This window comes from Notamacropus eugenii, chromosome 5, assembly GCF_028372415.1.
Source record: "Notamacropus eugenii isolate mMacEug1 chromosome 5, mMacEug1.pri_v2, whole genome shotgun sequence".
NCBI lineage: Eukaryota > Metazoa > Chordata > Mammalia > Diprotodontia > Macropodidae > Notamacropus > Notamacropus eugenii.
In genome coordinates this window covers 142,888,278-142,909,108 of record NC_092876.1, presented here as the reverse complement: position 1 = coordinate 142,909,108, position 20,831 = coordinate 142,888,278, and the positions used below count along the sequence as shown (strand labels likewise).

The 20,831-nt window shown below is 40.7% G+C and overlaps 1 protein-coding gene across 3 annotated transcripts in view; it reads right to left on the bottom strand.

Moving 5' to 3' along the window:
- The window catches only part of POU2AF1 (POU class 2 homeobox associating factor 1), an 88,375-nt gene extending 68,905 nt beyond the window's left edge, over positions 1-19,470 (bottom strand). The window contains exons 1-3 of one of the 3 annotated variants that reach the window (XM_072611145.1): positions 19,381-19,467; positions 17,445-17,495; positions 10,205-10,421 (exon numbers count right to left, since the gene is read on the bottom strand). The gene's annotated coding sequence lies outside the window, so the exon portion shown is untranslated. Of the gene's footprint in view, positions 1-10,204; positions 10,422-17,444; positions 17,496-19,380 lie in introns of all 3 variants that reach the window. The other 2 variants (XM_072611146.1, XM_072611147.1) reach the window with 2 other exon arrangements.
- Positions 19,471-20,831: the final 1,361 nt, after the last annotated feature.

The following is a 20,831-nucleotide window of genomic DNA, read 5'->3' as shown; positions in this document are numbered from 1 at the left end:
GCGGAAAAATTTGGAGTGGGTTGAAGAAGGGAATGAGAAGAAGAAGAAGGTAGTGGGGAAAATTTTTTCCTATGCGGTCAGTGATTAATAAAGAGCTGGGGAAACAAACAGGTCATGGGAAATTGTTAACCATAAGGGCAGTGGTGGGTGGTAGATGAAAAATTTTATGAGTCTTTGAACATGACTTTAGCTAGTTGTGAGTGAGCAATACCAGGCTACATAGGGGCCCTTCGTTGTAATAATGAATCATAATGAGTAAGAGATGATCTGGGAGTGGATTAAGATAGTAGAGGATAGATGGGAGAAGCAAAAGATGGATATGGTTGGTGCCTGGGGAAAACTCAGCCCAGACCTTACTGGGTAATTCCAAGTCCCCTTCTGGGAGCATATGACTGAAAGTCTTGACCCAATTTGAAGAAGCACAAGTTTCTGAAATCAGAAATGAGGTAAAGAGGGAGTTACCCAGGGCAAACCTTATCTCAGGTGTGACTTTCTTTCAGTACTTGTCACATTCATTATGAGAACTACCCCTTTTACCCTTTCTCTAACCTATTCCGAAGTTCCAATAGAGCCCCAGACCCATATGACCAATGCAGCCTTCTTTCCTCCCACTCAGTTCAATGGAGTGTTGGTCTAGGAAAAAGGAGCAGAATAAAGATCAAAAGTGTCTGACTTTTATTCATATGCTCCCTGGTGACATCTCTTATATTTTTGGCTTATTCTGTGATCTAATTTTCTTATTGTTATTTAACTTCATGCATGCACATTTCACTTCCCTAACTAGATTTTTCAATTCAACTCCATATACAATTTATTGAATACCTTCTGTGCAAGATACTACTGCATTAGATCCCAGAGACATAAAGACAGAAAACAAAACAGTCTCTGACCTCAAGGAGCTTATACTCTTCTGAGAAGGAGGGGGATAGAATATCTATACATAAAGATAAATGCAAAGTAATTTCAAGAAGGAGAAAGTAATCTTTAAGAATAGAAGTCATCTCTTATAATTCTTTATATTTCCCACATGGCCTATGGCAAGGCTAGATCTGCTGTTTCTATGTAATCAATTCTTGTTGAGTAACTGTCTCTCGATGTCAGAACTAAAGCAACCCACCCTTCCAGCAGCAAGGAATTGGGGTAGATGCACCGGGAAACTGACCCAAGAGAATTTTAGATGCTGTCAGAGTCCCAGGTAAATCGGTCCTCTATCTTTGCACACCGTGTCTTACACATGGAAATCCTGGTCTCTTCCTCCAAATGGCTCCATTATGAATTCCCTGACTTTCTATCACTTTGCCCCACTTTCACCTTTGTGGGAAATTGCACCTTCTTCTTGTGTGGGTGTGCAGTGTGAAGACATCAGGTGGAGTACTTAGCACCCAGAGATTTGTCATTTCTTCTGGTTCATTTGCAAATTGACTCTATATTCTGCCATTCTTTTCTCTAGATGCTTGGAAGTAACACAGCAGCTGTGTTCCAATTTCTTAGATCTCTCAAGGGAATCAGGCTCCAAACTATGAAAAGATGCATGGTGGGCTTTTCTATTTTTACTAAAAGTTTTATTAAAAATTTAATATTGGCCATCAATATACAACCAACCAAAATTTCTGAGCAAGTATCTGCATTGTAATTAATTTCAGCGTATAAAATAACTGACACCACTAAGTTTTCAATAGTATTTGTCTATTCATTCTCATTTAACTTTTCCTCTTATATGGTTGGAGTTAGTATATAATACTTTGGTTCCACTTTCTTCACTGCATTTCATAAAGGTATTTCCATATCTTTTTGTATTCCCTGTAAGATTTGTCTGTCCTAGGCACCATAATATTAAGGTAATTTATTTAGTCATTGCCCTGTTGTTGGATATTCAGATTGCTTCCAATTTTTGCAATTACACATAACACTTACAAAAATCTTTCAACAGACAGCTGTTGTTGTTGTTGTGTTTGTCCTTCATTCTCGAAGAGGACGATGACATAAAGATGAGGACAGGACTTGCAGTTGACTTTGATTTGAGTGAGGCAGGGCTGTGCAAGGTCACCAACTTCACTTTCTTCTCTGAGCCCTCCGGGTCCAGTGGCCTGATATTCATCAGGATGGCTGGAGATGGCCCAAGATGCAGACAGTATTTACACATACATACACACACACATGCAGGCACACGTTGTTGCTTAGTCATTTTCAGTTGTGTCCAATTCTTCATGACCCCATTTGGGATTTTCTTGGCAAAGATATTGGAGTAGTTTGCCATTTCCTTCTCAAGCTCATTTCTGACTAGATCTAGGCCCAGTGCTCTAACTACCATGCCATCTAGCTGCCCCATATATTCACTATACATATAGATATGGCTCTGTAGATATAGATATGCAACTTTTAGGATGTTTTTCCCAACAGAATTATTGGGTGAAAGGCTGTAATTATTTTTGTAACTTTTACTATGTACTTTTAGATTATTCTTCAAACAAAGATTCTAAAAGTTTGCAATTCCACATGATGGAACATGGACTTTTCTATCAGAAGGATGCAGCATGTTTTTAATAATGACTTTTATGTAAGAACTGACATGAAGACTTCAAGGACCCATATAGCAGGATGAGGTGGCAGGTAGCAAGAGCAGCAAACAGGTGAATAGCTTGGGAGTTGGACTGGTAACCAACACATAGTCTACAGTCTGTAGGATAGATCCTCTGTGTAGAATCACTCAGCATGAGTAGGCTTGGATGAGCTGTGGTCTGTGATGGTGGAGGGAATATTCATATTGATGAGATCATGCATCCATCCAAGTATCAGAGTAAAAAAAAACTTTTTTCTAAAAGCTGGGGAGGAAGAGAGTTTTAAAAAAAATCAGTTCTGCTAAACACTACACAAGATCAATGCCTCTGAGCTCCCCTGTCTATTCAAAAGCCCTGCCTCCAGGCAAAACTGATTCACAAGTGTTGCCAATTTAACACCTCATACAGGAACCTTGGTAGGGGTGGCTGGGGCTGGTTGCTGGCATTGGTGCGGCTTCCTAGGCCCTGAGGTAAAAAGAGGCAGAGACAAATCCCTGGAAACAGAGAGCCACAAAGTCTTTGGTGGGTCTAGAGGTGAAAGTGGATTTCAGGGAAGATTGTTTGTTTGTTTGTCTTTAAAGTCACATGTCATCATCTCCTTCCCCAAAAGGTTAGCCAGGAGTACAAACGTGGTTCCCTGGCCGAAAATAGAATTTCAGGCCCAAGATTCTGTAAATTCTGACTAATACCATTGAGATTGTCCAAAACTGAGATGTTGTTCACTATGCCTAAAACCATACTGGCCACATAGCAACCCATCAGTATTGACCCTTCTTCTTGGTAGGCTACTATGTCCCTTTTACCCTCAACTATACATCTCACCCTAGGAAATGGGCAGCAGTGCTTGACTTGCCTATTTTATAATTATGACTTATTGAGAAAAGAAACAGTATGCCCACAGTAAGGCATAATACAGTTAGGAAATGGGGTAGTTCTGAGAAATTTTTCAGTCACCTCATGGAAACCTGTAGGTTCCAATTTGAAACCATAGGCATACCTAAGAGATATTGCGGATTTGGTCCCAGACCACCACAGTAAAATGAATATCTCAATAAAGGGAATCACGCAAATTTTTTGCTTCCTAGTGCGTATAAAAGTTATGTTTACATTACACTACAGTCTATTAAGTACTCAATAGTATTATGTCTAAAAAGTGTGGACACCTTAATTAAAAAATACTTTATAGTGAAAAAATTCTAACCATATCTGACTCTTCAGTCAAGATAATGACTTTTTGCTTGTGGAGGATCTTGGCTGTTAAGGTTGGAGTAGAGGTGGCGATGTCTTAAAATAAGACAACAATGAAGTTTGCCTCATCAATTGACTCTTCCTTTCAAGAATATTGTGATGCTGTTTGATAGCATTTTACCCACAGTAGAACTTCTTTCAAAATTGGAGTCAATCTTCTCAAACCCTGCTGCTGCTTTATCAACTAATATTTTTCAATATTGTTGTATCCCAGGGAATAGGGAGGCCAGAGAAGAGGGAGAGAGACAGAGGAACAGTGGTTAGGGGGAGCAATCCAAACACACAGATTTATCAGCTGAGTTCCCTGTCTCATACGGTCATGGCTCAAGGAGCCCCAAAACAATTAGAATAGTAACATCAAAGAACACTGACCACAGATCACCATCTCAGATATACCAATAATGACAAGGCTTGAAATACTGTGATAATTACCAGAATGTGAACCCATGTGGCTGAAAAAATGGCACCAAAAGACTTACTTGACACAGGGTTACCACAAACCTTCAATTTGTAAAAACAAAACTGCAATATCTGTGAAGTGAAATAAAACAAAGGGCTACAAAATGAGATATGCCAGTATGCCCAAGGGGCTATAAAACTTTACATATCCTTTGACCTAGCAATACCACTATTAGGTCTTTGTCCCAAAGAGTTCAAAGAAAAGGGAAAAGGAACTATTTGTACAAAAATATTTAAAGCAGCTCTTTTTGTGATGGCAAAGAATTGGACATTGGACATCGTACAATTGGACATTGAGAGGCTGCTCATCAATCAAGAATGACTGAACAAGTTGTGGTACCTGATTGTGATGAAATGCTATTATGCAATAGAAAATGACAAGGAGGATTGTTTCAGATAAAGCTAGGAAGACTTAAATGAAATGTTACAAAGTGAAGTGAGCAGAACCGGAAGAACGTTATATACCGTAGCAATAATATTAACAATGATCAGTTGTGAAAGACTTTGCTACTCTGATCCAGACAATGATCTAAGACAGTTCCAAACAATCCGTGATGAAAAATGCTAACCACCTCCAAAGAGAGAACTGAGTGATCTCAAAGAACTCCGAGTGCAGATTGAAGTACACTTTTTTCACATCCTTTACTTTTCTTGGTGTGTGTGTGTGTGTGTGTGTGTGTGTGTGTGTGTGTTCTTTTGCAACATGGCTAATATGGAAGTATGTTTTGCATGATTTCAAAAAAAAAAAAGGAGAATAAAAGGTTCTAAAAAACATACCCCCCTGCACACCACCAAATAAAAGATCCAGAAATGAGTCAATTCCTTGAGTATCTTCTCCCCATCAAAATCTCCCCCAGCTCTCCATTGACAGGCTGAGCTTGGAGATACTTAGAGTACATTCTGAGGAAGCAGTTCTCTCAAGACTAATCTGACCTTCAGTGCCATCTCAGAATTAGGAACCATTGGATTTTAGAGATGGAAGGAAACTTTGAGATCTAATCCAACCCCCTCATTGGATCAATAAGAGAGGCTAAGCAAATTACAATGACACAGGAAAGAGTAGCAAAAAAAGGCTAAAAATCCCAGACTTTTTTATTCCTAACCTGGTGCTCTCTTTCTTTTCCCCTTCTTTCCCTTTTCTTTCCCTTCTTTTGTTTTTTCCTGAGACTGAGTGTCCCTGTCTCACCCAGCCTGGAAGTGTATTGGCTACTCAAGGTCTAGTCCCAGGTAATGACCAGTACAGAAACTTCAACCTGCTTTGTTTCTCTAACCTGAGCCAGTTTTCCCCTTCTTACATAGCCTGTTTGTCCATTGTTCAGGGGACTCACCTGGTGCGGCATTAAATTTGGATACTTATTTGGCTCTAGCCCTACAGTAGGTCAGAACTCCCAGTTTAAGGGATCTGCCAGCCTCAACCTCTCCCAATAACAGAGATGACAGGTGTACCCCAGCTGTTCTTTTCCCTATAGCAGAGTGCAGTTATGTGTTGATGTACTAGTATGATTTTCATTGCCAATTTGTGATTCCCGTAAGATAAAAAGGGGACCCAGATTCCAGGACAGATTGAAACCAGGTAGTATGATGTAAAACATGTAGGTCTAGGGTCCAGTTCTTTGGGACTGAACTATGGCTCTCACTGCATCCAGGGCCATCTCCATTTGCCCTGATCTATATCTCACCACTGGACTCAGATGGCTCTAGAGGAGAAAGTGAGGCTGGTGACTTTGCACAGCCCTCCCTCACTTAAATCCAGTTCACTTGCATGTCATGGCATCACCTCCCTGATGTCATGGTCCTCTTCAAGAATGAAGGACAAACCACAATGGCTCTGCTCCTAATCAGTTGTGGGACCCTAGGCAAGTCACCCACTCCTAACCTTGATTTCCACTGTGAAATGAGGGATTTGTGCTAGAAAACTTCTGAAATCTGTCCTGGCTCTGATACTATTCAATGAAGAGGAAGCTAATGGTAAGGTGACGTGGAGAAAGTTTTGATAGCTACAAGCCAATATCAAAGGCTAGTAACTTTGCACACAGAAAAATTGACCATGGTCTTCCAGGTTGTGAGAAGGATCTGTGAGAATGCCTCAGCCTGTGGTTATCCCAATAACTATTATTCATCCAACCCCCCTCAACTGTGATTGACATTGCATGACTGGTTTCAGTTTCAGCGTGACAAGACTATGCTGGTGCCAGTTGCTACTTTGCATGGCTGCATTTGCTCCTCTTCTTTGTCCTTACCTGGACCTTCACATAGTGTTTCTGCATCAGGATCCTCTTCCAGAGAGAATTCTATGAGATCATATCAATAAAGTTCAACATGAAGGAAAGTGGCTCAAAATTCAGTTCAAGAAGAGGGATTGGAGCCCCTGGTTAGAAAGAATGTTCTCCAATACTTCCAGGAAATGGAATCCTTTGATATCATGATTTACTTTGGTGCAAAAGCCATAGCTGAAAATTCACAAGCCTAATGCTTATGTTGCTTCTTTCAAAGCATTAAGAGTCTGAGCAGTGAAGGCAAGTTAGAGGCTGCTGATTCCTTTGGTAACTGTGTGGTCTGTGACATGTACCTTCTAGCACTGTCTGGGGGACCACCCCTTCAAGGTTTAAATGGTGCCTCTGTCTTTTAAATCACATATCAGCATCATTTTTCATTTTCAAAAGGTTTGTATGTTTGGGTTATTTTTAAGCTGTTGTTTCAGATCAGTTTGGGTGTTCAAGGAAAAGGGAAGACACTTCGATAGGCATGTAACTATTCTCTCTCTCTCTCTCTCTCTCTCTGCTGCCCTCAGTTTTCAGTCATTTACTTTGCTGCAAGTTCATGCATTTTAAATGTTCTCTTTTACTTGGGCCTTGCAGCATATTTTATAAACACACGGTCAGTTTACATTGCCTGGGAACTTAGGGAGTTTTCCTTTCTGTGGGAAACAGCTGTGAAGATGCTGACCAACCTTGATTCGATGGAGTGAGACACCTTGCCTCTGATCATCTCCACAGTGCAGGTGCATTGGCTGAGTGTACTGTTGTTATGCCTGAGGATTCTCCCAGAAATGCTAAGTAGGTAACTTCATTACTACCTCCCTCAATACCAGCTGTTTGATTGCTGATAAGGTCTTTGCATGCCAGGAGATCTGTGTATCTGCTGATCTTTGCAACTCTGCCAGGAGTGCAGCCACAACATCTGTCTTCCCATATGGGCCTCTGAGTGCACAGAATTGTAGAGTTGGAAGGGACCTAAGAAAACTCTTTCATTCAATCGATCTTTCTTGAATGTCTATTATATGCAAGAGCTACTACGAGGAAGATGAAGACCAATGAAAACACCAGTGCCTGTCCTCAAGAAGCTTGCAGATTCTAGAGTCTCTTAACAAGAACTAATGCCCTAAGGGAGTTATTTTTATTCCCCGTGTATCTCAAAGGCCCAACTATATACTGTGAAGACAGCAGAAAAGAAATTGAAGTGGAATTTTAGGGCAGAAATAAAACACTTTATTCATCACTCTGACCTTGAAAACTAAATAAAGCTGATCGTTAGCTGAAGCAGGAAAGATGATTTGAGGGGTTTCTCCTCTCCTGGAAGCCCTGGCCCCTGGAGTAATTGGCCAAATGTATGCTTCTGCTCAACCCAGGTCTCTCTGATACACCTCCATAAACCCGTCTACTAGAGCCAGATGAACTCAGTATGGTAGTGCTGTCAGAGGCTACAATACAGACCCCTAATCAGTGGTCCAATGACCTAGTACCAGTGCTATGACTGGCTCCTAGTGCTATGACTGACCTCTTCATCTAGTTCTCACCACTCTGGAGTCCTTCAAGAGCTTTACTCAATATCAAGTAAATCTAACTCACTTCCCAACAGCACTTACCCTTCCACACCCCTCCTTATCACATACGTCATATCCTTAGTGGCACTAGTTCCCTGAGGAGGTGTTTGCTCTTGGAGAGTGAGGAGAGAAGGGTAAGGAAATAAAGCCTCACTCAGAATTGGAAAGAAAATGACACTGATAGAAGCAATTCACAATGAGACCTACTAGCTTACTTCCCAAGTTTATAAGTAGAACACAAGAAATAGATCCAAATGCCCTGGATGGATGGAGGAAAGCCAAGCAGTTAGTATGCTCTAGCAGTGGGCTGTTGATTGCCAGCCAGGTCCCTGGTGCTGCTGGGTAGAAACCATACCACTCCAGAAACAGCCAGTGGCTTCTATAGAGGCAAGGAAGTCTAGGCATCTTGACTCTTCCCCTCCCTCTCATGGCCCTCACTGCTGGTCAGTTGAGCCCCATGTAAGATCAAGAGCCTTCAGCAGAATAGGTTTTCCGTCTTCCCAGAGCTGCTGCTCCTCACCGCCTGGGGTGAAAATTGGCTAAGTACCATGTTGGAAGAGAGTACAGGATGTGAGATTTCAGATGAACCAAATCATTGTAACTAGACTTGGCTTTGCATGGTGGCGGAAAGCCAAGGGCACCAAGGGGGATGTTGCTGACTCAGCATGGGGAGCAGAAGGGAGAGCTCCCAAGTAGGTGGAGGTTGGGCATGCCATCCATTGGCAGCTGGTTCAGCATTCGGTATGTCTAGTCTATGGTAACCAGGTTGTGGACCCGGATCTCTTCAAGGAGGGAAGCTCCAAGTTCTTTGATCCCAGAGCCAGGGCTCAAGGCTAAAGGTCAGAGACTGAGTCAGGGGACTTGCAGGAACTGGTCACTGATTGTCACAGGAGGTGGTTGATCTGATTCCAGACCCATCCCAAGCAATCCAGACAACTGCCTCTCCTACTGTTGTGAGGTCTCATCAGATGCTAAAAACTGACATTTATCCCAGATTCAGCAGGAATAGGGACCCCAGGTCTATCCACTGGTAACACAGTGGATATCAGCATCAACGTCCCTTTCTTGACCAGAGAACTATGACCAGAGAGGGTCACAGGCATGTGGCACACTTTGTAAACTTTAAAGCCCTACATAAATATGAGTTATTATCATTATTGTTATTACTGTTCTATCATGGAGAATACAAATGGTTTTTATAAAGTTCATATTCATAATGGAATAACAATAATAACAGTAGTAGTAGCTAACATTTTTATAGCACTGACTATGTGCCAGGCACTGTGCTAAGCACTTTGTAATTCTTATCTCATTTGATCTTCACAACAACCTTGAGAGGAAGGCACTATCATTATCTCCATTTTATAAATGAGGAAATTGAGGCAAATAGAGCCTAAGTGACTTGCCTATGGTCACAAAGCCAGTAAGTATCTGAGGCCACATTTGAACTCAGGTCTTCCTGACTGAGGCCCAGCTCTATAGCCACTGCTCTTCGTAGCTACTTCTATACTTCAACCCACCCCTAGGTTGACAGAAAGGATATCCTTTTGCATACAGTCTGCAGATACTTATATATGTACATGGTATTTCCCCTATAGGATGTAAACTCCTTGAGTGTACCTTCGAATCTCCAATGCCAAGCACTGGGAGGTACTTAATGCTTGCTGATTGACTGACTGACAGAGAAAACTCTGAGGTCTTCTAGCTGATGGGAGAGAGCAAGGCTTACCTGACCCCAAAAACCTTTCTTTGGGGAGAGAAAAGCAGGTTGATAAATCACCTACCTCTGCCAAAAATAAAAAGCAGGGAACACAACAAAAACACAGCATGCATTTCCCTTAAAGTCACAAGATAGCATTGATTGACAGATAAAACAACGGAATGTCTCAACTGCCCAAGGGTCCCCTTTCCCTCTCCTACCCAAGTCAAGGGTTCTATTCATGGAAAAGGTGAGAAAGTAGGGCTTATCCTATTTCAGGGGGTATCTTCCCATTTTGGGGCATCTGAAACATGAAATCAAAGGTTTAGATAGAGAAGGGAAGTTAAGAGATTTTCTAGTCTTCACCCTTTCATTTTGCAGATGAGGAAACTGACAGCAATAGACAAAATGACTTACCAAAGTCACATAGACTCCGTCCAAAGCCATTTGAACCCAGGCCCTCTGGTTTCAAATCCAGTGGTCTTTCTGCTTTACCAAGAAGTGCTAGAGTCAGGATACAAATGCAAGTCTCCTGACTAACCAGGGCTCTTTCTACTTCGTGACTGCTACTTTTCACACTGGATAGGGCTAGCAGCTCCTCCTCATGTATCAGCTAGCATAGAGAATATAGAACCTACATGAGGATAAAATTGACATAAGGTGACAGGGTTAGTTTATGCAATGAAGATGATTAGAGGCTCAGACCAGAGCTCTCTCTTCCAACACAACCAGATCGATTTTGGATCTATCTTAAAGAGAAAACAGCCCACACACTTTATTATCTGTGAGAACTTTTCTAACCCTTTCTTCAGAATTCTTCAGAATCAGAAAACCAAACTCAGTATTTTACCACTACAAATCTGAATTCAAAAGAGAAGGATTCAAATCCTGTATCCACTACATACTACCTGTATAACTCTAGGCAGTAGATGGAGTGCTGGACTTGGAGTCAGAAAGACCAGAGTTTAAATCCTGCTTCAGACACTTAACTTAGCTGTGTGACCCTGGGCAAGTCCCTTAACCTAAATCTTAATCTCCTTACCTGTTAAATGAGGATAATAGTAATACCTACTTCACCAAGATTTTGTAAGGATCAAATGAGGTCATGCATATAAAGTGCTTTGCAAACATTAAACAGCTATATCAAGGTTAACTGTCATTATTTCCTCCATGCCTCAGTTTTCTCATCTATAAAATAAGATGGCTAAAAAAAGAAGATCTCTGAAATCCCTTACAGCACTAACCTATGGTCCTATGATCCCTTGTCCTAAACACCACCAAACTGGGAGGTTATAGACACAATCTTCTTCCATACCAGATCTCAAACTAAAAGCAGTCATTCTCAAAACAATTTGGTACTGGTCAAAAAATAGAGATTGATCAGTGAAACAGATTAGGTATATAACATGCAGAAGTAAAAGTATCATGTATCCTAATATTCAATAAATACAAAGACCCCAGTTACTGGGATAAGGACTCACTATTGGAAAAAAGCCTGCTAGGACAATGGAACAGCACTATGAAAGAAATTAAGATTTAGACAAGAGAAGCTCTAAATAGATACATGTCCAAGATATAAAAAGTTACAACATAAACAAATTAGAGAAATACGAAAAAAAAAACCTATCAAATCTATGGGTAGAAGAAAAGTTCATGACCAAACAAGAGATACCTAATAAAGATAATAAAATAGATGTAAATTTTGTTAATAGAAAATTTTTAAGTTTTTGCACAAACAAATCCAAAAAAGCCAACATTAGTAGGGAAACAATTAGGGAAAGAAATCTTTGCAGTGAATTTCTCTCATAATGAACTCATTTCTAAGATATATAAGAAACTAATTCAGATTTATAAGAATAAAACTCATTCCCTAATTGATAAATGGTATAAGGATATGAATAAGCATTCTTCAAGGGAAGAAACCCAGGCTATCTATAAGCCATATGAAAAAAAGTCTAAATCACTGCTAATTGGAGAAATGCAAATTAAAGCTATTCTGAGATTCCATCTTATATCCATCAGATTGCAAAGCTGACAAAAATAAAGGAAAATGATAATTATTGAAGGGGTTTCTGAAAAACAGGCACACTGGCGCACTGTTGGTGGATGGGTGAATGCGTACAAGCAGTCTGGAAAGCAATTTGGAATTTATTAAGCAATTACTACAGACACTACCCTAAATACTGGAAATACAAACACAAGCAAAAAGAAAGACCATCCTTGCCCTCCAGGTTGTTTTGATTTGCATTTCTCTTATTATTAATGATTTAGAGCATTCTTTCATATGGTTGTTAGTAGTTCGAAATGCTTCTTTTGAGAACTGTTTTTTCATAGCCTTTGAGGTCACTATTTTCTCAGGAAGATCTCTGATCATCAAGACCTCCCTCCATGTCAGCTTCCTGCCAAAATAAATCCTTGCTTCCCACCTTCCCTCTCAATGGGGTGGACTCAGGGATGTGCTAGAGTCAATTGTTAACTTTTTCATGTCAGTCAGTTAACACTTAAGTGCTTTCTCTGTGCCCAGCATTGTGCTCAGCATTAGTGTAAAAGACTGTTCCTGCTCTCCAAGGAGTTCTTTCTTTATTAAATGGAGGAGATAACATGCAAATAACTATGTCCAAGCAATCTATATATGTAATAAATTGTAGATAAGAAACTGAAGGAAAATAAAAGAATTAAGAAGGATTAGGAAAGACTTCCTATAGAAGATGAGATTTCAGTTAGGATTCAATGGAATCCAAGAAAGCCAAAGGAAAGAGGTGAGTAGGAAGAGAATTCCAAGCATGGGGGACAACTAATGAAAATGCCCCATCAGAGTTGAAGTGACTTGCTCCAGGAACAGTAAGGATAATCATCAAGGGGTTGGGGGGAGGGTAAAGAAGGTGTAAGAAATGTGAGCGTTTACACAACTTAGATATCAGTAAATGCTACAAATCAGAACTTAGTTTATTATTTTGTTGATTGTCTAGACTTAAAATGTTAATAATGCAGATTAAGCTTTAAAGTATGTCTTGGGCATATCCTTTCCCCCTGCGCCCCACCACCCTAATAGCCAGGTGTTAAATATTTACCAGCACACTCCTGGGTGTACTCCACCTAATGTCCACATTCCAAGCTTAAGCCCATTGGCAAAGTTTGCAATTTAGCGTCCAATCTTCAGCCAATCTTCCTTGACCATTTACCTTTAGCACCTGCCCGCTCTCCCCCGCCAAGTCCCTCAGGAACTTGGGCAAAGTAGGACACCAGTTCAAGAAAACCAATCACCCCCAAGGACTCTCAAAGTTCACAAAGCTCTATCCCAGTCCTATTCCAGTGGAACTTCACTCAGACTGGGGTGACAGAGACAATGAGAGGCAGACAGAGACAGAGAAAGAGAAAGAGAAAAATGCTATTCATGGAGTAAAGTGGAGTGGATCAACACAGTGGGTGATCTTTTCTCTTCTCCTTGTCCAGGCTATGGTATCTGGCACCATCCTTCTCCCCAATCCCATTTGGAGCAACTGAAACAAATTCCACCTTCCCTGCTCCTAAGGACACTGGGGCAGCTTTAGTCTTAGTGGCATCTGGAGTTCTCTGAGTCAAGGGTTCAGGCTCATATCTCCTTTTAGAAGCAGGGTTTGGTGCACTTGGGACTCATACCTCTGCCTCACATTCCTAGTTGGTCTGGATCTGGGGACTTCTCTAACCCTCCAGCCCATACCTAATGGGTTATATAGGTAGAGAATGGCGGATAGTGTTTAGGCTCGTCTTCCCCTGGACCCCTGGTATTGAGATCTTAGGGTAGAACTACAGCAGCAGAACTCCCCCTGCTGACACTTGCCAAAATGACAGGATCAGTGAGGACCAGGTTCCTGGAGCCAGTGCCTTCAGATGTCCCTCTCTGATAAGTCAATGTTCTGTAAAATTAGAAACAGAAAATTCTCCCCATCACCAACGGTAGTTTTATCAGGTAGATCTTAGAGAAGACAGAAGGCTGTGTACTGGTGCCATAGTTTCTCCCCAGACAAAGCTGAAAACCCAAACTTGAAAGGACAATAAAATCCCATACACGAACCAGAGAAGGGCCAGACTGATTAGACATGTCCCAGACTCCCGTCAAGCTGACCATCCTTTGAGTGTCTGGTGATTTCGGTTAGAAATCCACCATTGACCTGAAAGTGACCTAAAAAGAGGGCTGACTGCGTTCGGAGACTTTTGGAACAATGAAAAGGATGCTGGGTCTGGATTCAAAGGGTGTGGGTTCAAATACCAGCTCTGCCACTTGCTACCTCTGTGACATTGGGTTAGTCACCTCATCTCCCTAGGCTTCGTCTATAAAATAAGGGGTTGGACTAGATGACCTCTCAAACTCTTTCTAGGTATAAATCTATGATCCTGTGATAAATTATTCCCCAGTGCCATCAGGCTATCCTAGACTCCAGTGTCACCAAGTCACTTGGAAATAACAGTAACAATAATGCCTGGCATTTTTATAATGCAGTCTACGCTGTTCAAAGTGCATCCAAATTCTTTGTTTCTCTGGACCCTAGATTGTTTCATCTGTCATTGAAGAACATGGAGTCCAACCTTATAATAGAGATCTTTTTATTCCCACTTGACTGACGAAAAAACTAAAGTACAAAGAGATTAAGCAACTGATTTAAAAACAGAGAGACTGGCCTTCTGAGCTACTATAACTAGTTTCTCTAGAGATGTGAGTCACCTTTATGCCATTTCTGTGTGTAAGAACTATAAATGCTAATTTATTCACACTTGGGGGAGTTAAACAACTGCAGCATAAATGAATGCTAATTAGATCAATAGTCATTCATCACCATTAAAACAATAAGGTAGTATGGTAAGGGTAAAAGATTTACCAGACTACCATCGCCCATCAGGGGGCAAACGATGACCTATCTGGGTCTTGCGGGGTGGAGTGGAAGCCATGGTTCATTGTTTCACTGTTCCCCAGCCAAGAGACCATAAAACCTAAAGCCTTGCTAATTCAATGTCCTATACAGTTAGGATAATTCGAAGGAAAAGCTGTAAAAGGAATCGTGTAGAGTTGGGCTAGTGCCTTTGCATTTCCTCAAAGCCCAGTACCTGCCTTTGTTCACCCTGTGTCTTCCAAGAGTTCTTTGGAAGCAATGAATCCTACAAAAGCTCTGTCTTCTGACCCAGGAGGCTCAGTCCCACAAGTAATGGAGTGATATGTAGACTGTAAATAAGTATAACAACCCATTAGAGACCAGAGCTGTGAATTCAGGCTTCTATTCTGACACCAATTCTTTGGGCCCACTAGAAATTGAAATTACTGTTTCACTTCAGTTTTCCCCTCCAGCTTTTTGTTTGTGTGTGTGTGAGGGGGAAGGTCCAAATTTTTTATTTCAGCAATTCTTTGTAACTTACAATCAAAGAGATTTGCCTAGGACACTGAGAAGTGATTTATCTATGTTCATACAGATAGTATGGTCATACAGAGAGTAAGTGTCAGGCACAAATTGAGTTCACATCTTCTTGACTACCCCTCTATCTATTATGCCATGTTCCTTCACTGTCCCTCTAATGAGAGGAAGAAATACCACTCATTTCTGAAGATTAAGGAAGCCCAAAGTGGAAACTGTACTGATCATGGATGCCAAGTATGCCCACTTAAAAGTCACTTCCTTGCCGGTACCTCTCAATCAACGGTGTTCCTTTCTCTACTCTCAGACGGATCCTACAACCTGCAGGCTGGAGCTGTCCCAGAAACAGACAGGCCCAGGCAGGCCTAAGGAAGCCAGTTTCACAGCTTGGGTTAGAAAGTTGGCTCCTCCTCAGGGTTTACTCAAAGTGCATGTGCCCTAAGGGACCATGACCCCTAAGAAACCATGACCTCTGGAAATTCAGAGTGGACAATGGGAATGAATAAAGTTTGTCACTGGAGCTTGCAACTATCCTTAGAAACCTCACACTGGCAATCCCATCAGAGAGACACTCCAAAAACCCATGAAATACTTAAAAAATCTCAGCTTCTCAAAGAAGGCACTCTCCCCATCTGTGCAGAAAAGCATCTGTGGTGGAAGTGATTCTCCATAATGAAGTACGGGTAGTGAACTGCTCATCTCTTCTGTCTGTATGAGGGGCACTTCCTGATGTCTCAAAATGCCATTATGCAAAACACAACTACCCTGAGCTAACAAGTTATCCATTATCCAGCTGTCAATCCTCCACTGTCCTCTAGCTCAGGACACCTGCTGAAAGGGACCACTTCACTTCAACTTTCTGGGAGAAGGTAGCAATATCCTGTACCTCTCTGCAGCTGTGAGATGAAGTGGGCCAAATACCATCAGAGCCATCGGAAGAAAATCAACTAGTCTACTTGTCCAAATAATTGCCACTGTCTCAACAGCACTGATATCACAATTGATCATTGCTCTGAAAGGCCACACTTGTGAAACCAAAGCAATGTGCACTTTACACAACATAAAACAACATGTAAAGAAAAAGGATTTTTCAAAAATAAATATTCTTTGTCAGCTAATCCATCCTTTGTAACTGTCAGGCTTCAGAAGGCTGGCAGCTGGCCCATCAGACAAAAATGCAGCTGTGACCTGAGAAACGTGAGAAGGGGAGCATATTAATGAAGATGAAAAACATGTTTTGTAACTATGTCCAAGAGGAGGTCCAGGATAGCCCCTGGACTGGTGCTTTGTGAAGGATGAGGTCCCCAATACTACTAGTGCTACCCAGGGGAGAAAGTCAGATAGGGAGGCCCTGCCTTCTGTCAGTCCATTTCTCTGACATGAACTCCTTAGGAATTCATTAAGCATAACTTACATTTATATGGCATTTTAAGATTTATAAAGCATTTTATATAAATGACCTCACCCAATCCTTATAAACCTAGGAGGAAGAGGCAATTATAATAAGCTCCAATTTAATAAGAGGAAACTGAGCCTCTTAAGTGATTTGTCATCGTTATCACTCACAGAGGTGGTAAGTGACTCTGGTAGGATTTGAATTCAGGTCTCTCATACTCCAGATCCAACACTCTCTCCATCACTCTACGATTCTTCTCTCTGGGCCTCCTTGAGCCCACCAAGTAGGAAAGTCATCCAAGATAGTGTTGAGGGAGCTGGGCCAAACACAGATCAGAAAAAAACAGGGTTTCCCTGGAAGTGTGATCTCTTCACCTGGTGTCTCTGGATGCCACTGAGATATTACCCAAGCAATTTACTCCCTTTTCCCTTCAATTCTTCAATGAGCAACCTAGTCAAAGCCTGGAGAAAAGAAATGACCTACAGGGAAGGGGTGATGAGTCAAAAGGAAATTGTGTAATTCCAGATAAAAAGATAAAACAAATAAGCATAGAATAATGTGGGCTAAGGGGAGACTGGCTTGAGGTGGCTAAGATTTCTAGACCCCTTATTCTTCAACTTAGAGCATCTTAGTCCACCTAGCCCTTTTCCCACCTTAAGTATAAATCCTTTTCACACCCTCTCTGATAAGCTTCTTCCTGAAGATCTCCAGTGACAGGAAACTCACTACCTCCTGAGGTAGCACATTCCATTTATGGGTGGCTCCAATTTGCAGGAGGTTTTTCTTAGCTATGCTGAGTTACTCTTGCTCATTGATGACCCTCTATCATCAACTACACATAAGGAATCTTGAGGAAGGGGAAAGTTCAGGGATTTACCCAGTTTCTGGGAAAGGTTCCTCTAAGGATCAGCAGTCAAGTCCTTAACATCTAGAAAGGCCAAGAAAAGTTCCATATTAGTCCAGATACCCACCTACCCACAAGGATCTGATTACTATCTCAAGAAAAATATTATGACGCCAGAGTTGGTTCGGAGATAGTTATCAAAATTAGCAAGGGGATAAAAGGTACTCTATACAAATGTAGATTTTTAAAATTAGGAGGTTTCTGTTTAGAAAGATGAAGCCTGTGATAGAAAGGCAGAATGGCATAATGGATATGGAACTGAAATTGGAATCAGGAAGGCCTGGGTTCAAATGCCATCTCAGAAACTTACTAGTTGTGTCCCTCTGAGCAAGTCCCTTATCCTTTCTGTGCCTCAGTTTTCTCATCTACAAAATGGAGGGCAGGAGTAGACTTGCTGGCATCTCAGATGCTTCTAGCTCTAAATCTGTCATCTTGAAGATCATGAAGGGACAACCAGAATGATCCTGGATCTGGTCATTAAATATCAGAATAGTAGGATGAGAAGGCATTCTTGTATTCTTAAAAAGGATTTTAGGATAAATAAGGAATTAAGATAAATAAAAGGAATTACTAATTTTGCCATTGGAGTTGGTAAATTTCTGGACCTTGTTAACTATAAGAGATGAAACAGACCAAAGCAAAGAACTGGGAATGGAGTACCTATTACTTGTGGGGGATGGTTAAACAAATGATTATTTTATTGTTTTTTTCAGTCATTTCAGTCATGTTCAACTCTTCATGACAACATTTGGGGGGGTTTTTTGGCAAAGATACTGGAGAGTACTTTGCATTTCCTTCTCCAATTCACTTTCTAGATGAGGAAATGAGGACAAAACAGGGTTAAGTGACTTGTTTAGAGTCACACAGTTAATAAGTTTCTGAGGTCAAATTTGAACTTGGGAAAATGAGTCTTTCTGACCTCAGGCCTGGTACCCTATCCACTGCACTAGTATGCCATAAGAAATTATTAAAAAGCCTATTTCAAGGAAACTGGCAAAGCTGAATGAGCAGAATCAGAATAATTTATATAACAAAAATATTATTAAAAAAAAATTTGAAGGGCTTATTCAGGGGAATGACCAACCAATTCTAGACAACTAACGTTAACGCATACTACTTCAAGCATTCAACTTGAGTCCAGAGGTAAAGGACTCAAGATCCAGAATGAAGTATACATTTTTAGACAGATATACATTTTCAGACATGACTGTACTTATTTATTACAAAGGAGGGTTTCTATTAGAGGACAGTAAGAGGCATGGTGGCTAGTGATATGATGTGAAAGAAAGAAAAAAGTGTCAATAAAACATCTAAAATTTATACAGAAGAAAGAATAAGAAAGTCTAGAAAGGAACACAGACAAAGCAGGTCAGCTTTGTTACTGCCATGTTAAATTTAATACTTTTAGACAACTGTACGTGAGAGAAGTTGGTCATTTTATGTACAATCATCTTCTATTCCTTATGTATGAAATGCTTGTATTTAAGTTCATAGTAAAGAAGAGAATTTATATTTTAAAAAATAACAAGCATTTGCTAAGCCCCCACCAAATACAAGGCTCAGTGCTAAACCCCAAGCATACCAAGACACAATGAAAAGCTATCTTTATCCTCAAAGAGCTCACATTCTACTACAATTACACAGATCACTAGATTATAGATTTAGAACTAGAAGAAACCACAGAGGCCATTTAGTTCAACCCTCTCATTTTACAGATGAGGAAACTGAGGTTAAGTTTCCTTAACCTTAAATAATTTGCCAAAGATCTAATGGCTAGTAAGTGGCAGAGTCAGGATTCTGTTCCAGATCCCCAATTCCACATCTAGGTTTCTTTGTAGTAATTTTGGAAGAAAAAGGGAGCACTAACTGGGGAGATCAGCAAAGTTTTTTTATAGGAAAGAGGTAGTACCTGTTATGATCCTTGATGGAAGTTCTAAGAGAAGAAAGTTTATTCCAATCCTGAAGGACAGTCTTGGCAGAGGCATGGTAGTGGGAGATGGGATGCCAAGTCTGGGAAATAGTAAGCAGGTGAGTTTGGCTGGAATGTAGAGTCCATGAAGAGGAGCAATCTGAAATACTCCCAAACACAGATACTCATAACCTGTTATCCTCTGGCTGATCCTTGGAAGCCACCACATCCTGTCAACTCTACTGCCTACTTATCTTTCACATCCATTCTCCCCCTACTGTTCTCACAGCCAATCCAGTAGTTCAACTCGTTAATTGTTACCTGGATTATCACAAAACCCTTCTCACTGCTCTCCTTGACTGTATTCCAATATAGAAATGCTAGCTATAATAATAATTATTATTATTTTTAATTCCTCTCACCCCAATTCATATGACCTATCCCTACCAAATTAATCTCCTGTGTATAGCTCAGATCATATCACTCCACTGCTCAGAAACTTCCATGCCTTCCCATTGTCTAAATAAAAGAGCAGTCTCCCCACTTTTTGGCTTTATCTCATGCTACTTCCTTTTGCCTATCCTATACCCTAATTTCAATGGATTAGTTGTTATCTCCCAAAGCAGTCTCAGGCTTTCTTCTACCTGTGTTCAAATGCCCTTCCCCCAAATTTCTCTCCTTTAATAGAGCACCCATCATTTAAACTGCAGCTCAGATGTTGCCTGAGTTTAGACTCTGTACTCCTCATATATTTATAATATTCAAATTTGTATTTTTCTATGAGAATGTCTTCTCTCTCCATACTAGACTATAAATAAGTTCTATAAGACTGTGTCATGCTTATCTCCGTATCTCCTCTAATGCTCAACATATCCATGGCACATAGAAGGCCCTTAATAAATGCCTGTTAAATTAGTTTAGCTAGCGCAAAGGAGTCATATAATCAAATGAGATAATATATGTCAAGCACTTTGCAAACCTTAAAGTGCTATCTAATTGTCAGCTATACAGGTGAATAGTAGGAATTAAGGCTGAAATGTAAGAAGCAACCAACCTGTGGAAAGCTTTGCATGACAGGCTTGGCATTGATCAAGTGCCTTAGAGGGGACTAAGGAGAATGAGCACTAAGAAGAGTCCATTGGGTTTATTAATTAGGAGCTAAGCTATCAGAGAGACATTTCAGAGTGGTGACAATGAAAGAAAAGTTGTAAGGAGTTAAAGAGTGAAGAAATGGAAGCAGGGGCAGAGGCCAAAGTTGGAAAATGTTGCTACTGAAAGGGAAATAGGGAAGTAACTAGGAGAGGAAGAAAAATCAAACAGAGGTTTGGGATTTGTGTTTTCTTTTTTAAAATAAAGGGAACAGGATTGTACTTGAAGATAGAGTAGGACCAAATCTCCACACTATGTTTTACCTCCCCTAGAGATAGGGGACCCATACCTATCTTGTCCTA